This window comes from Delphinapterus leucas, chromosome 7 (genome assembly GCF_059928025.1).
Source record: "Delphinapterus leucas isolate spDelLeu-1000000601 "Yukka" chromosome 7, BTC_Dleu_Yukka2, whole genome shotgun sequence".
In the NCBI taxonomy this organism is placed as follows: domain Eukaryota; kingdom Metazoa; phylum Chordata; class Mammalia; order Artiodactyla; family Monodontidae; genus Delphinapterus; species Delphinapterus leucas.
Window position 1 is genome coordinate 32977385 of NC_143135.1, and position 17578 is coordinate 32994962.

A 17578-nucleotide genomic window follows, 5' to 3' on the forward strand; every position below is an offset into this window, starting at 1 on the left:
ACTAAAATGGATTTAAAAAAAAAAGACATGATTTGATTTAATTCTCTGTAATTAGTCCTTAACTGCTTTTCAAATAGTGTTCAACATAGATTTTTCTCTTGCTTTAGAGAAGTAATGATCAGTGGATTGCTTCTTTGAGATACAGGTTTAAACCATTTAGCTTTTTTTGTTGGAAAGCTATGAAAATGGTCCATTTTCAGCTATAATTTTCCTTGTGCAATATATTCATATTTTAAATTCAACATTGAGTTCATTCAGAAAATTCCTATAGACTTTCTGTTTAGCACTAAAAATTTTCTCTGTGTGAGGTATAAAAAATGTATGTTCTATGCAGACAATAAGGATTATTAATAAGGAGATTTAAATATCATTTGGAATAAACCATACATTTTGACAATAATAAGAGGAAACATAAAACTGCACCGTATTGTGTTGCTGAATAAAAATTTTGTTGTAAATTTTTATTATAGACGCTGTGAAAAAATAGTTTTATTCTGTGACTACCAAATTTTGAACATACCTTTCATTGGCCATGATGATCCAAAAGAGTGCCATACAAAAAGTGTTACTTTTTTTTTGCATAAAACAAAAGATTTACAAAAATTAGTTTAAATACAAGTCAAAATGAAATATTTCTGGTTTATTTTTAATGCAGCATTTGTTAATATGTTTAAAACATTTATTAAAAGTTAAAATTTCATAAAATATAGTAATGTGGTATTTATTATAATATGATCCATATTTTGTTGGCTTTATTTATAGTGACACTTCACCTCTTCAAATATCTTTGAATTACCACCTCCACTGTTACTATTCCTACTGCTACTGTGTCTACCACGATCACTATTAATAATCATAATCCTAGGCAACATTTATTTAATGGATTTCTATGCCCCAATACTATGTTAAGCAATTTACTTGCATGTCTCTTGATAAATGTTTATTATCTGGCTTTCTGTTATGACATGTGGGATTTCAAGATAAGCAAGCAGTGGTGCATATCACCTTTCAGAAAGTATTCAGAGATAAAAAGTGCACATCAAAATGTAATATGAAAGTACATTCTCTTTACCTAGCACATATTAATGCATGCTGAGGTTTAAATTACTGAAGTAAGGAAACTTGTTTAGTTGTTCAAATCCCATCATTAGGGATGCGTTACTAAGTATTTTGTGACATGCTGTGATGAATATTTGAAAGTTTTGAAAGAAGATATCCCTATGCTGAAGGATTTCATATGCTCTATGAGGAAATGAGGTTGAATTATGTGAATATCAGGAGAAATGTTGATTGCAAAAGGGCCAAATAGCAACTATGAGAGATATGAGAAATCAGAAATGGACATTAGGAATGCAGGCTGGAGAGCTTAGTCTTCTTTAGAGAAGTAAATCTTGAGTTAGCTCATGAATTCCTTTCTGAAAGTTTACTGCAGTTGTTATGAAATACTTATTAACATAATTTCATGGCTTAATCCAGGCTGCAAGTTGAGGTAATATTTTCTATTACTATGGATCCTACTTTCCAGACAATCTAACGTTCCTAATTTATTTTCCTAATGCCAGTCTGGGCATTCCTGCCTATGTGTGTTAATGTATGTTTTCCCCTTTATTGGAATGTCCTTCCCTCCATTTCCTTAATGTCTTTCATCAAAAAGTCATCAAAATTTAGTTCAAATATCACTTCCTCATTGAATCCGTTTATGATCCCAACACTTACTGGATGTGACATACCCTTTGTGAAATTATTATACCATCTTTATATATAGATTTATATTTATATGTCTACATGTTTTTTTTTGTTTTTTTTTTGTCAACTGTAAGCTCTTTGAGGTTAAGCTGTGCAATTCGTTTCTAGCACCTAAATAATATAGTTCTTGTGACACAGTAATGTTGAATAAATACAATTTTCAGAGTTAGTACAATTAATTTATAAATTATTCTTGAGTATTAAAAGCATGAGCATTGCCTGTTTTCTCATGTATTTACAAACCTGCCAGGAAAGTCCTGTCTTTAACATGCCTCCCTGCTGCTCAACCGGCCTTTGTTAAAATACCAAGAAGTCACCACAGGGAGGGAGCATTGTGTTTTTCCATTTTGTGTAAAACTTCTTGGTTGATCTTAGAATGGAAAAAGGAAAAGTGTCAAATAATAGTTAAGAAATAAAATAAAATAAATTGCAACCTTAGTCTTTGCCAGATAAGCTGAAATTGACCAATATCTTATAGAGAAAGCCAAATGAGCCCTAGTACTGCCAGAATGTTCAACAGTTCTCTAACCCCCAGGCAAAACTAATCATACAACCCAGCTAAAGTCAGCTTCAAAAGGCATAGAAAATTGTGTCTAAGCCCCTTTTTTTCTCCCAGTAACTATGCTATAACATATGAGCCAATTTTCTCATTGTTATGAATTAAAAGTAACATCTAGTAGTAAACTCAGTAACTAAGCCATCACATTCAGCCCTGTGTAGTATTTTATTGTTACTTCTCTGTGCTCATATGATTTTCTGTAGACTTCTAGGGAAATTTATAATTTCCCTGAGGAATAGAAATTCCCAACCCTTGATGCTTCAAAGGATTAGCAATAGAATATGTGAATCAAGAAAATGAGATTCTACTGAATTCCTGTGGACATTTTTCTTAGTGTATTGGATTGCATTTCTATATATTTTAGTTTGCCTGTTTATTATTCTCCTTCCGTGTCTCTATTTCTTAACCCTGATGTATTTCTTGACTTCATGTCCATTTCTTTCAGTTCTTGAGAGAATGTTCTACAGCAAAGTTTTAGGGAATAAAAGTATCTGTTAAAACCAAATATGTAAAAAAAAGCCAAAAACACACTTTTAAATGTAAGAAAGTTGGAGCTTGTTTCACACTATCTTTAATTTTATCATCATGTTCATTTTATTGTAATGTATTTTGATTGCATAATTATGCAAAAACTTCAAGAAGTACTCCTAGTATCACATCCCAGCCCCATTGTTTAGAGAAAAATCAGAAACACTTAATCTTGCATTCAAGGTTTTCTATAATCCAAGCACTACATACATTTTATTCTTTGCTTCTATAATTTTCCTTTATTTCTTGAGGTTACAGTCAAACACATCTACAACCTGTTAGTAGATATACATTTGCCATGTTTTAAGCCACAGAATGGAATTCCAAGCACTCACTGGTAGAAAACTATTAATCTAGTAACAGATTCCCCACTGCAATTCCTAGTGCCTTCCATTTTCAGGAAATTCGGTCCATTAGAAAATCCTTTTTATTAACTTTATGTCAATTATTATTTTTTCTGAATCGTCTACTTCCTAATCATCTCATTATATCTGAAGGCCAAACAGAAGGAGGTTAAGCTGTTTTACAAAGTTAGCATGTACACAGGTACATATATCCCATTTCTTCCATCATGTAAAATGACTTTGAGTCCTTCTTTTTTTTTTTTTGCCAGTCTCCAGAGCGTTTATTCTCTCCTGGTGGGGAGGCAGTGGGGGTCCAGTGGTCTGAGGGGCGCAGGCCCCTAGGTGTACTGCTTGAAGACGGAGGTGGCGTTGAGAACCTCCTCGTTTGTGCACATGCGCAGCCCGTAGAGCTTGCCCAGCATGGGGGTCACCCAGCACGTTGTGTGGAACACGGACTCACCTACCTTCCCATCTGGCACACCCTTCACAATGATCGCCTCCTCCTCCAAGTTCTCCCGAAGCATCTGGAGAAGCTTCCGGCCCTTCTCTGCCTGCAACAGAGGCATCAGCGCAATACGGGCCTCGAACTCCTGGATCTGCAGGCGCCTGCGTTCGCAGTTCCACTTCATCATGCTCCAGTACACAAAGAGCAAGGTCCCGATGCTCATGGTGACCATGCTGTAGCCCGACAGCCCCCGATGCGGAAGGTTCCGCTTGTAGTCGATAGGGCTGTAGCCCCCCAGCTGGGGCATGTCCTGCCTCCCCTTCGATGACACCATGCTTGCAGGGCCTTCAATCCTTCTTTTTTCTGTTTCTTTAAAATTTGAATTCAGAACTTAACATTACATTCCAAGTAGGGAACTTAATTTCATTACAGACAAGTGATTAACAAATAAGGGAGAACAAAGTCCTCCTGGCAGAACATAAAAATGACTGTTGGTATTTTATTTATTTACAATATCCATCTTAGTAGCCTATCTCTGTCTTACTAAGACTTCTAAACAGAGCTGAAAAATCATGATATGAAATGAATATTTTTACTGGTAGAAGTGCGTTTGCGCTTACAAACGGAAGATTGGAATCACTGACCTACATAGTATACATCAAACCCCATCCATACAACCAAAATTAAACTTTTTTTCAAAAAATTAAACCAAGTTTCTTATGAGTTTTTAAATTGATTTTAAGGCTTGAAAACAGGACCTTAAGTTAATTACCTTTAAAAATTAAAAGAGAGTCCTTGAGAAAGATTGGTAGTAGAAGAACGAGCTTACAAACTCTTCTCAGAAAGATACAGAAATGACCAAAATAGCAAATTTTAGATCAGGTCATTATATTAGTTTCCTAGGGATGCGCGTAAGAAGTTATCACTCACTTGTTGGCTTAAAGCAATGGACATTTATTCCCTCTTAGTTCTGGAAGCTCTAAGATCAAACTGTAGGTGTCAGTAGAGTTATACTCCCTTGGAGGGCTGTGGGAGAGAATACTTCCTTGCCTCTTTCAGCTTCTGATGGTTCAAGGTGTTTCTTATCTTGGAGCCAATCTTTGCCTCAGTCTTCATATGAATTTTCACATGGACTTCTTCTCCCTTTTCTGTCTCTTATAAGGACATTCTCATTGGATTTAGGACTTACTCTAATTCTGTATGGTCTTATATGGATCCTTACCTTAATTATATCCACAAAGACCCTATTTACAAATAAGGTCACATTCTGAGGATCCAGGCAGACATTAATTTGGGGGGGGCACTGTTCAACCCACTGCAGTCCCATCATATCCTATGGGCTTCAAGAGATGCCTAACAGATATAGTCCAATTGGAGAATACCAAAAGTTGGCTTATGTGTTTCCTTTTATTTAGAATAGTGGCAAGTAAGTGGGGACATATTTTGAAAACCCTGCTATTCCATTTTGGGAAGCAAAGGCTAGAGACATCAGTACTTTATTTGGTTGATGTGAACCACTATATGTAGAACACTTTTCTCTGCTTCAAAGAAATACCATTAAAAGCCTGATTTTCCTGGGTAAGAAAAGAAATTCCATGATTATTCAATATTATTTTTTAAATCTTGTTTCACTATAGTTATAATATCATGCTAATATAGAAGGAATCCCCTAATTGGGACTGGTAAGTATTGAAGGGTAGGGAAACTGATAGGTGAGCTGAGAGCTCACCCCTTGATTTTATCACAAAATGTCCTGAAAACCTTGGATGAAAGAAATTTACTTGGCCTGACAAATACAAAACTTTTGTGTGGGTTATAGACCTTTAAGCTGATTGCTCTCCAGTATGTTTGATTTATTATAAATCTGTGGAGCAGTTTAGAATGGGTAAACACCAATTAATTCAGTTTACTTCCTGAACTCAACAGAGCTGGATGGACTTCAGGTTACTGTTATAAGACACTTAAACAAAGATGAGAGAGATGAAACAATACATCAGAAATCAAGTTTTCTGACTGCAAATGTTAAGAATTTCAACAATATTCCTCATATACCATCACACTACTACTGTCAAAAAAAAAAGAAAAGAAAGGGTAGGTAAAAGAATAGATATCCATACATCATTCATTATCTCAATTTAAATTTTGACAGGAGAATTTTGCACACATAAGTAGGAAATGGTAAAAATACTCATATAATTTTTCACACTTAACAGATGGCTTGGATACATGTGCCACCCATAAGAATATGAAAATATGAAGATAAACATTTAAAATATATATTCTGAAACAAAAATGTAAATAAAGAAATATTTATATGTGAAAATTATATATATATATATACACACACACACACATATTCCCAAGTGAACATAAATTGTTTAGATATTCTCACAGTACTTATTTGTTTGCATAAAATTACAGTCTGAGAGCACAGGACATTGGAGGAAATATGGTAGGGTGAAAAACATTATGTCATTGAAGAATTTAAAACGGCAATAGAAGCCAGATAGAGTAGGATAAAAACTAGAGAAAGTGAAACCAATGATTTCAACAATAGGTTTGGGAAATCACACCCAAATCAAAATGAGACAAAAAGAAATAAAATGTTCTTAGAGAAGAATGTAGATATGAATGGTTGAAACACAGAACCAAAACTCAGGTATAAAAGAGACAGAGACAATAGTCATAGATATACTAAAGGAAATTTCACTGATGTATGTATTAGTCTATATTTTAAAAGAGCTAACCAAATAATAAGTGAAATAAAGATATACACTGTGAAATTATCAAATTTATTCTTTTTTAAAAAATGCAATAATCATTAAAACAGAATAACCAGGCAAGCCACTATATCTCCTTCAAAGGAGAAAATACTCTCTCTCTCTCTCTATATATATATAGAGAGAGAGAGAGAGAGAGAAAGAGAGAGAGAGAGAGTTCTAAATATAGCTCCCAAGTTGTCATCCACATTTAAAAGCCACAAAAATATTTTCTTTTAAACTGTGGTATAATTCACATAACATAAACTTTACATTTATCAATAGAATCCTTTTTTCTTCTCTTGTGTTTTGTGGTTTCTAAGCTTTTCTTATAATGTCAATAACAAATAACTTGTCAATTCAGACAAGTTTAGGTGCTGTTAATATAAAAAAATACATGCCTGATTTAGAGGGCAATGAGTTATGCACATAGTTTCAAGGATATGGATGTGATCCACTTGATAAAGCATAAGAGTGTCAATTAATTCTACTTATAGAAATCATGAAAGTTTCCAGAAAACTACTAGGTTAAAGAGGAATTTTGACAACTTAATTTAATTTTTTAATATCCTATATAAATATTATACATTTGTTTTATTGATTCAGTTATTTAAAAATGCATATAGTAAACACAAATTCCATTTCTTTATATCTCTTAACAATTCTGCTGCCCAGAGATAACCACTTACTTTAATGTGAATTGAGGAGAATTTTAAGTGGCTTATGACATTTCAGTTTGAAGACTAATGTACATCAATAACACCAGAGATACGTTAAAATGTATAAGGACTGAGATTGGGGGAGAGGAAAAAGAAGGTTAATGAGAAGGATCAGAACTCCTCCTTGTGGAACAAACTTTGAAGTGATTTCTCTCTCATGAATAATGATGCTAGGCTTCTAAAATGAATTTCAAAAATAATATATATTGTAAAATACACCATTGCTTATAATTCAAGGTTTTTTTTTCAACTAAATCAATCTGTTTTTAGTTTTACATCCTTTAAGTATTTTGTTTTCCTATTTGAGACAAAGGAATCACATAATCATGTTTCAAAGATTTCTAGAAATCTCTTTAATCAAATGAATTATAGGTTTATTTCCATTATCCTAAGATGTAATAATTTTACAGATTAATAATTATAAATGTTGGACATCATGTATAAACAAAAAAATTAGTATTTTGTTCTATTGTTTAAAAATATAATTTTTGGCTAAATTTAGCCTCAGTCATTTTTTCCAATGGGTTGTTCTGAATAATTGCAGAGAATTGTATGTGCATACTGTTTCATTTGCAAAGAACTAGTTAACAGTATGATTAAGCTAAAGGAAATTTTAGAAGCTTTTTTAAGGAAAAAATGAAACATTGTTGAATAGAAGGAATGGGAATAAAAGAGAAAATATAAATGTGTAGAATAAGGTAAAAAATACACATTGACTTTATTTATAATGTATTGTGTGGTTGAAAGTAGAAATAGAATTAAAATACATGATAATCAATTTGAAAGCAGCACAATAATTTGTGTTGGACAAATTCATTCACTGAGAGCAACCAGCCAAGCTAGGAAAAAATTAAGATAAAATAAGTTTGGTGGCACAGAATAACAGCAAAGACATATTGTAATTATCATTCCCAGAGAGTAAGGAAGCTAAGCAAAATGAGTCAGACATTTGGAAACACTTTTCCTATTGAAGTATTTTTCCAATTTACTTAAAAAAAAAAAAAAAAGTGTTCCTGAGATGAGAAGCTAAGCAGAAACCTGATGCTGACCATCTGAGGGTCCAAAGTATACTTTCATCATACCACGAGACAGATAGAATAAAAATTAGAGGCTGTCATGTTATAGAGGCTCTGGTAAACTTTAATCCAGGATTTTCTACTAGAATCCAAAATACTATAATCCAAGAAGTAATGCTAAACTGGAGATAAACCAGCTGTCACTAAAAATAAATCTGAAGCATTTAATTTCTGAGAGGATTAAGGTAATCTATTCCTAACCTAGCCTGAAAATCAAATCCTATCTAGAACTTATCTACAGAGATACCAATGAGCTATATAATTTTTATCTACATATTAGTCCAAACACTCAACAGGAACATTTCCAGGTAAGATACAGTAGTTTGTGGCAGGGTAATGCTACTGTTACAGCAAATAGTAAAGCCAGATAAATTACAAAATCATATTTTTAAAGGTATCAGAGGCGTTTGTAGGCAATAAGGCCTAGATGAGCTACAATTCAGAGAAAAGAAAACTTCTTTGAGATGAATTGAGGATGGCCGGCTGTTTTGCTTTCCTTGGGACATTTGCAGGTTCTGCATGTGGACTGAGGATCAACCTTTTCCCAAACAGATACATTTCACAAGGAGAAAGATAATCCAGCAATGCATTTTGCAGAAACTTGGGGCTAGAATGACATGTGAATCTTTCAGTGGCCTCAAATTTGAAGTTAATTCTGAGCTGTAGAGCTGCATACAAGGCTGGGAAACTAAGCCAAAAGCTTAACAATAAGAAAGTTCACTATCTTGCAGGCTCCCCCATTCTTAGGGGAAAATAGATACACATGGGGCGAGATCCTGTCTCAATCTTAAGTACTGTCTTCCTTAGAGATATTTATAAAATTTAAAATTGCATGGGCTAGAAAGCTCAAGGGCTAACTTGGGATCCCAAGAATGGCTCAGACATATAATAACAGGACTGAGAGAAAAGAAGCTCCTAGACCTGAAAGAACCATGCAGAGAAAATAGGGATAAACTTGATGTAGACTGACTCTTTCTAAAAATTAATAAAATAGATAATAAAATATGGCTAATAATGAGAAAAATGGACAACAAAAGCAGACCTACAAATGAAATTGATATTGAAGTTCAGAGGTAAATACTCAACCTACAACATAAAGAGATGATTGAATAAATAGTGTAAGAGACATGTGAGACACAATCAAATGTGTTAACATACATGCTGTTCAAGTTATTTGGGTGAAGAGTGAGAGAGAGGAGAAAAAGCAATATTTGAAAATATAATGGTTGAGCAGTTTTCTAGAATTGATCGAAGATGTAATACACAGATTCAAAAAGGCTCGACAAATTCAAAGCGGTATCAATACACACACACACACACTACTTCTACACATAATAATAAAACTGCTGAAAACTAACACAGAGTGAAAATCTTGAAAATATACAGGCAAAGAAAAAAAATTACTGAATAAAGAAATATTTGATGTTGACATCTCAGTAGAAACAGTGGAATACGGAAGGCAGTGGTATGAAATATTTAATGTGCTAAAAACAAATAACAGCCAACCTAGCAATCTATACTGAGAAAAATATATTTAAAAATAAAGAGGAAAAATAGATGTTTTCAAATAAAGAAAAACAGGAAATGTGAAGCAAGCTTACCCATAAAGAAAGGACTTTATTCAGAGGATTTTCAAGAAACACCAGTGGAAGCATGGGTACATAGGAGAAAATGAAGAAAACTAAAAATGGTAAATAAATAGGCAAATATAAATAAGTATTGACTGAACAAACACAAACTATATTTATATTGCTCTTATGAGTTTAACCTTATGTTAAACTAAAGGCAATAAAGGTGCCAAGGTGGATATAATTTAATAATCTTAGCACTCTAGCAACAGTGGGAAAGATATAAATATGATTTTTATTAGACAGTAATAAAATAATGGTTGATGTTATAGCCCTTTACATAATGACTTAAAGAAAAGTAAATGCATAAGTAATAATTTAATAGAAGTTTTAAAAATATATGTACATATATATAAGAAACATATGTAATCACATATATATGTGTATGTATATATGATTAATTCAAAAGATAAGAGAAAAAAGGTAACATAGACCAAATCACACAAATGGGAATCAATAGTAGGAAGGTAAAATACAACTACATCAGTAATTACACTAATTGTAAATATATATTAAACTCCAAGAAAGATCCTCTACCTGAATTCTCTCAATTCCACTCCAAAATATAACTGTTAAAAATTCCTTTGTTTCCTTGTAGATAAATGTATATATAGATGAATACATATAATGTAATGTAATATAATATAATGTAATGTAATAATTTTCAAGAATGGGATTAATTTATACTTACTGCACAACTTGTTTTTCTTTATTAGATAACATATAACCCTTGTCAGTATAAATGATCTGTCTACATGTCTATATCTATATGTAAATCTACTGATATATAAAAATTATATATCATTTTGAAAAATTCTTGTTTAATTATTCCGTAAGTACACACAAATATACATATCATAAAGATACAGATCAATGACTTACTGCAAAGTGACCAAACCTTTCGAGTTAACTTCAATTCAAAAAACCTAAGAAAAAGGCATGAAAAACATATGTAAAATTTAATTACCAAATGATAGTTGGAAATGAGCAAGAAGGAGAAATATTTTTTTATCTTGTTAAGGCAAGAGGAAGAACAAATTTTCAGAGAAAGATAATATAATTGCCTAGTCTGTTTTATATACTCTTACCATTAAGTTACCTTCAGCATTTTCTCAAGGATATGGTACATTATTGTATTGCCTCTCTTCACAACACTCTAGACATTCTGGCAGAGGGAATTCCAACCCAGCTGCACAAATCTGAATTGTTATTGATCTTGAAAGTAATAGAATTCAGATTCCTGTGAAGTATAAGTTTCAAACCTTGTCACCTTGGAGACGAATTGCCAATAAATTCAAGAGCAACTGAAAGTGGCTTGCTCCAGTTGATGAGAAGATCTTTATTTTCAGGGTATGCTTTGAATGGTTAAAGTTCTATTGTCTCATCTTCTGGTGCAAGGGGAATAGTCTAGGAAGGAGCCACATAATCTGCTGAGTAAATCAGCATAGACTGATTCAGTTAGTAGAGTGTTGTACTCATCCTTTTGGGCAGAGTCAGGATAGTCTTCTGATCACAAAGAACCTGAAGTTTCTAAACTAGAAAAGGGGAAGCACTTGGCCTTGGGGACTATATCAGGTCACCTCTGTTGGGAGATCCAGCCCTCTCATCCCTCCAATGGAATTAATCTGTCGCTTTTAGTTTCCCTCACTTCTGTTGCCACAGTAAGTAGTTAACATCCCTACAGTTTAGTTCACCACTAAGAAGGCAACATTTTAACATTTTCTGACACAAATTGGCAAGATACGTAGCTGCTGGATTGGTTCCCGAGGATGTTAAACTCTGCAGATGCTCAAGTTCCTTAGATAAAATGGTGTAGTATTTGCATATAAACTACACACATTCTCCTATATACTCACTCTAAATCATCTCTAGATGACTTATAATAGCTATTACAATGTAAATGCTATGTAAATAGTTGTAAGTATAGTGTAAATGCTATGTACATAGTTGCTGGTGCAGAGCAAGTTCAAGTTTTATTTTTTGAAAGTTTCTGGAGGACTTCCCTGGTGGCACAGTGGTTAAGAATCCACCTGCCAATGCAGGGAACATGGGATTGAGCCCTGGTCCGGGAAGATCCCACATGCTGCGGAGAGCAACTAAGCCCATGTGCCACAACTACTGAGCCTGTGCTCTAGAGCCCGTGAGCCACAACTACTGACCTAATCAAAGGTGTCAGAAGAATAACACCTTCTCAACACTCTATTATGAAAAATTTCAAACAGAGAACAATGTGGACAGATTTTCACGATAAAAATAAGTATAGCTACTACGTATATATGACCATTAATATTTCACTATATTTGATTTATTACATTATCTCTCCAGTCATTCAAACCCTATCCATTTTATTTATTCTGATGCATTTCAAAGTACATTAAAGAGATCAATATTCTTTCCACTACTGAAAATTCTTTTTGAAGACTATAAGATTTTATATTAGAGGTTTATTCTTTTATAATTTGAAAGATGCCTTCTGTTTTCCATCATTTCTTTTCATCAGTCACTTATCTTACATTGCTGTTTGAAGGTAATGCGTCTTTAGTGTTTAAATGCTTTGAAAGTTTTCTCTTTGAATTTTTCTCTTTAGCATGTCTGTTATTGTGGATCTGATTATTGATTTCTTTTAATTTACATTACTTGTGTTTGTTGTAGATTTATGAATACGTAGCTTGACGTATTTTGTATGTTTTGGAAAATTATTCTGTATCTCTTCAAATATTGTTTCTGCCTCATTTCTTTGCTCTCCTTATGGCACCATAAATATACTTGGTCAAGCCTTTTGCCCATAAGATATAAGCCTTCTATGAATTTTTCCCATCTTTTTTGCTGCCTCTGTATATTATCCTGGCTGTGTTTTTCTAACCAATTTTTCACTGTTCCTCTCCTCTGTTGTGTCTAGTTTACTTTTTGTTAAAATCAATTTATTTATTTATTTTTGGCTGCATTGGGTCTTTGTTGCTGCACACGGGCTTTCTCTAGTTGCAGAGAGCGGGAGCTACTCTTCATTGCGGTGCGCGGGCTTCTCATTGCGGTGGCTTCTCTTGTTGCGGAGCACGGGCTCTAGACGCGCGGGCTTCAGTAATTGTGGCCCACGGGCTCAGTAGTTGTGGCTTGAGGGCTCTAGAGCACAGGCTCAGTAGTTGTGACCCATGGGCTTAGTTGCTCCGTGGCATGTGGGATCTTCCCAGACTAGAGCTTGAACCTGTGTTGCCTGAATTAGCAGGCGGATTCTTTTTTTTAACGTCTTTATTGGAGTATAATTGCTTTACAATGTTGTGTTAGTTTCTGCTGTACAACAAAGTGAATCAGCTATACGTATACATATATCCCCATATCCCTTCCCTCTTGCGTCTCCCTCCCACTCTCCCTATCCCACCCCTCTAGGTGGTCACAAAGCACGGAGCTGATCTCCCTGTGCTATGGGCAGACAGATTCTTAACCACTGCACCACCAGGGAAGTCCAGTGTCTAGCTTAATTTTAAACTCATCTGTTTAAAGTCTTTAATTTCAACTATTATGTTTTTTCAGTTTTTTTTTTTTAAACATAACATATTCTTTGGGAAGTTCTCAACTGTGCAGTACATTTTCATGGAACATTTAACTGTAGATACTTTAATATTCATTTGTGAAAATTGCAATAACTGGCTCATCTATGTATTGTCTTTTTTGTTTCCTCTCTCTTAGTTCAATTTGTCGTTCAATTTGTTACGGTTGTTACGTTTGGAAATTCATGATGGAAAAGTGGAAATTATTTATAAAAACTGTGGAAGTCTGTTTGATAATATATTCCTTGCGTGTGAGTTTATACTATTCTCCGGAAGACAGCATGAATGAGGTCATCACTTTAATCCAATTTAGAAAAAAAAGTAAGCTATAGTTGGCCAGAGTTATTTTAAAGTCAGTGACCATCTCCTGTTTGCCCTCTCCAACTGAGAACTTGTTTTGTTTACTAGGGACTCTGCCTTGGTGAGCTCTCCATCTCACATGTTTTCCTCTGCGATATTAAAACCCACTGCTCATTTTTAGCAGCTTTTTGCCTGATGTCTTGACCTCTTTCCTGGTGCAAATTAAAACTTCAGCAAATGCCTCAAATGGCAGAAAATATGTGGTTCGGCTTACTTACTTGCACTTCTGTTGAAAATCTGTGCTCCCTACCTCCTGTGTATCTTGATAGCTCTAAGGTCTAATTTTTGTTTACCCAGCCCTGTGAGACAGCCAAAAGCTATGCTAACTTCTTTACTTCTTAGCTGAAATCCTCTCACTGAAATATTTTCATCAACTCTCCCTTTCCTAAGAATGGGCCTTTGGAATGGCATATTCCATCTCCCAAGTTGCCTTTTCTCTAGGATCTTCTATCCTTAAGTTCTGATTATCTCAAAAGCCCCCTATTGCCTTAAAGCATGATATTTTTGTTTTGTTTTGTATTCAGCTTTTATTTTCTTCTAAGAAATGTTCATTTTCTGCAAGAAAATGGAAGACCCAAGAATTTAATTTATAGGAAAAATATTGGTTCAAGAATGAATGGAGGTTTTATTGCTTTCTAGTGCTAAATTTGGACCTAGATTAGAATGGGCTGAACAAGATGGTATCTGTGTTAGATAGTCCCTTTCTTTCTGGCTCCAACCTAATCATGTACAGATAGGGATAGAAGCCAGAAGTTGAATGAGATACTTTGACTCCGTTTTTGACAACTGACACTATTCAGGAGTTAACAAAGAGAGGGAGTTTGCTGTATCTTAATAGAAAAACTATGTGGCTCTGGCACTGTGAGGTCTCAGTAGAAGATAGCATCACTTTTGCTACCCAATTATTTGTTTTAGCTTAGGTAGTACTGGGAACCAACATCCTGAGCCATGGCATCAGGGTTGTCCTGCAGGAAAACAGCAGCCATGGTAACAGCATAACTCGGGATTCAAGTGGTGTTTTAGACAGAAGGCCTGTAAGAGAGTACTGAAAACAAATGTATGATGAGAAAGTCCATGGGTACTTGAGAGATACAGTTTGGGATGCCAGCAGGCTAGTGGGGAATGAAGTGACCTGGAAAGTAGCAGGATTAGTGAAATGTTATGAGATGAAGACATATTCTATTTACATATTTTTAATTTTAATTTTTCTAGTTTTGACTTAAAGTCTATCTCATTCAAGCAGTGTATCATAAAATATATTGGTGGTCTCTGGACACACTCGTTTCCTCTTTAAACGCATTAGAATTTGTTTCATACTTTTTTTTAGGTATAATTTCTGTCTATATGATTAGCTCACAGGTCCTGCGGTTGGATGCTGCATGTATTCTTGTTCCATTGTTTCTCTAGCAAATTGCCACAAATTTAGTGACGTAAAACAACACAAATTTATTTTCTTACAGCTTTGTAGCTCAGAAGTATCACTGGCCTAAAATCAAGGTGTCAGCAGGGCTGTGTTCCTTCTGGAAGTTCTAAATGGAAATGGATTTTCTTTCCTTTTCCAACTCTTAGAGGTCAACTTTTTGCCTTGCTTGGCTCATGGTCCTGTATCACTCTGACCTCTGCTTCCATTGTTACATGTCTTTCTCTGATCCTGACCCCTGTGACTCCCTCTTATAGGGATCCTTATGATTACATTGGCTTCCCAGATAATTAGCAATAATCTCTTCACCTCAAGATCCTTAATTCCATGAGCAAAGTTCCTTTTTCAATTTCAAGTAACATATTCACACATTTAGGGGATTAGGACATGAACATTCTTGGGAGGCCATTATTCTACCTACAACTTAGTATACAAGTTATTTTACATTCCTCTTAAGTCAACTAATAAACCATTCTGAAGAGAATAAGGTGCTCAGAAGATATCAGTTGGCTCACTGGAACAATCTTTAAAGTCTAATACGTGGATACTTGGAAATTACTTAGAAAATATTCACTGAAATAGACTGATGGTTGTCAAATATTAACTACTAAATTCCTGAATAAATCATGAGCAATCATCAATGACCCATTTCATATAGGAATAATTGAATCATATTTGACATATTGAGAAATTATATCGCTAATGTGTCTATTAAAATAAGCATATAGAATATGTTCAGAGATGGAAGATTTCCAGTTGAGCATAATAAGATTTTATTGTTTGTTCATATAGATCTATACTCTGGGCTAGATTGGTCCTTGAACTCTAGGCTTCAGAAACAGTCAGATCTATATGGTTTGGACAATCCTTATTATATTTCCTACTCAGTTCCTTCTGGTGAATTTTTCACATAGAAGCAGTGTAAAAGCTCATGGGACTATGCAATTATATATATATAGGGGCCACATGCATTGGCCCCAATCCTATGTTTAAATACATTTTATACCTTTAAATTTCAAGTATTTATCCCACTCATCATCTGGCTTCTTAAAAGAGGTCATGTACAGCAAAAAACTAGCACTCTTTTTGAAAAAGAGAACATATTTTACTTATCTAGTTACCTCATAAGACTGGGACCATTAATTTAACACCATATTTACCTTGATTGTGTTTTGTTTAATGAAGTAGACTATTAACTTTGGAATGATGAACCTTGCAAACAGCAGACGATGCAACTTCTCATGTCCCTTAACAACTATAGGATTTGATATACTGTGTTTCCCAGTGCCAAAAACATAATAAGGAAAAACAACAATTATGTATTAAAACACAAGATTACATATTCATTAGAATGAAAACACAAATTTAAAAGTGAAAATTATGTTTTTTATACTCATGGTCAAAACAGATTTCAGTGTTATTGAGCAGGTCAAAAGTTTTTTCATGACAGAACATCAACTGTGTCTTGCTAGTGATTCACTAGCAAGAAGATAATAGCTGTGTTGCTTTAATGCCAAGCACCTGGTTGATTTATCTTTTCATTTTGTTTTAAAATATCCATGGAGTAAACATTTCAGAGTGGTAGGTCTACATTGTATAAAGCAAACAAAATTGTATCATAGAGTAAAAACATTTACAGTAATTAAAAAAAAATACAGCTGTAGTATTGAGTGGAAAATAATCTTCCAGGGAGTTAAATGTTTTATCTACATTATTTTATTAAAACCTCACAATTAATACAACATATTAAAATCAGTTATTAAAATCTCCATTTCAAGATGAGAGTGCTGAGGTAAGGAAAGGTTAAGGAGTTTACCCAAGATAATCCTGGTTTTTTGTTGTTGTTGTTGTTTTTAATAATCAGACTTACAAACTGAATGTTGACAAAACCTTAACATTCCCCTCAGCTTGACTAAACTTCTGGCAGGCTTCTTCCTGCCTCTAGGCCCTGAATTCCCTTTTTTTAGAGTATTTACTTTAGGAAAACTTTCACTGTAACTTCTTTGCCTGCCCCTTTGAAATATATCTTTTTTTAAAGCCTCTTGTCATTTACAACCCAGGACTTTCTCAAGGACCTGGGAGCCATTCCCTTGAAGTATAACCATCAAGGAAGACAGTGCTCTGTCTCCCAGTCTCTACGGGAGGGTAGGAGCCTAACTTTGTTGTGTGCCTTGCCCCAAGTTATAAAACTACCACCTGCCGTGAATAGATAAAGTTTAATTTGCCTTTGGTTAAGGCCAATTAGCAAACACAAATGACCTACAATCGCCCCCACCACAACTCTTAGAAATCTTCCTCCTTTCAGTGGAAATGAGTTCCAAGTGTGTCTGGCCTCTCTCCCTCATTGCATAAAGTCTTCCCTTACCTGTCTGACTTTGTCTGGTGTAATTTTTGCTTTGATGTCTTAAGGCCTCAGCTTCTGAATCATTAAGCCTATGTTTCTGATTTC

At 34.3% G+C, this 17578-nt stretch overlaps 1 pseudogene; it reads right to left on the minus strand.

The window, feature by feature from the left end:
* Nucleotides 1-3280: 3280 nt before the first annotated feature.
* On the minus strand, nt 3281-4875 carry LOC149748710 (NADH dehydrogenase [ubiquinone] 1 alpha subcomplex subunit 13 pseudogene; annotated as a pseudogene).
* Between the last annotated feature and the right edge of the window lie 12703 nt (nt 4876-17578).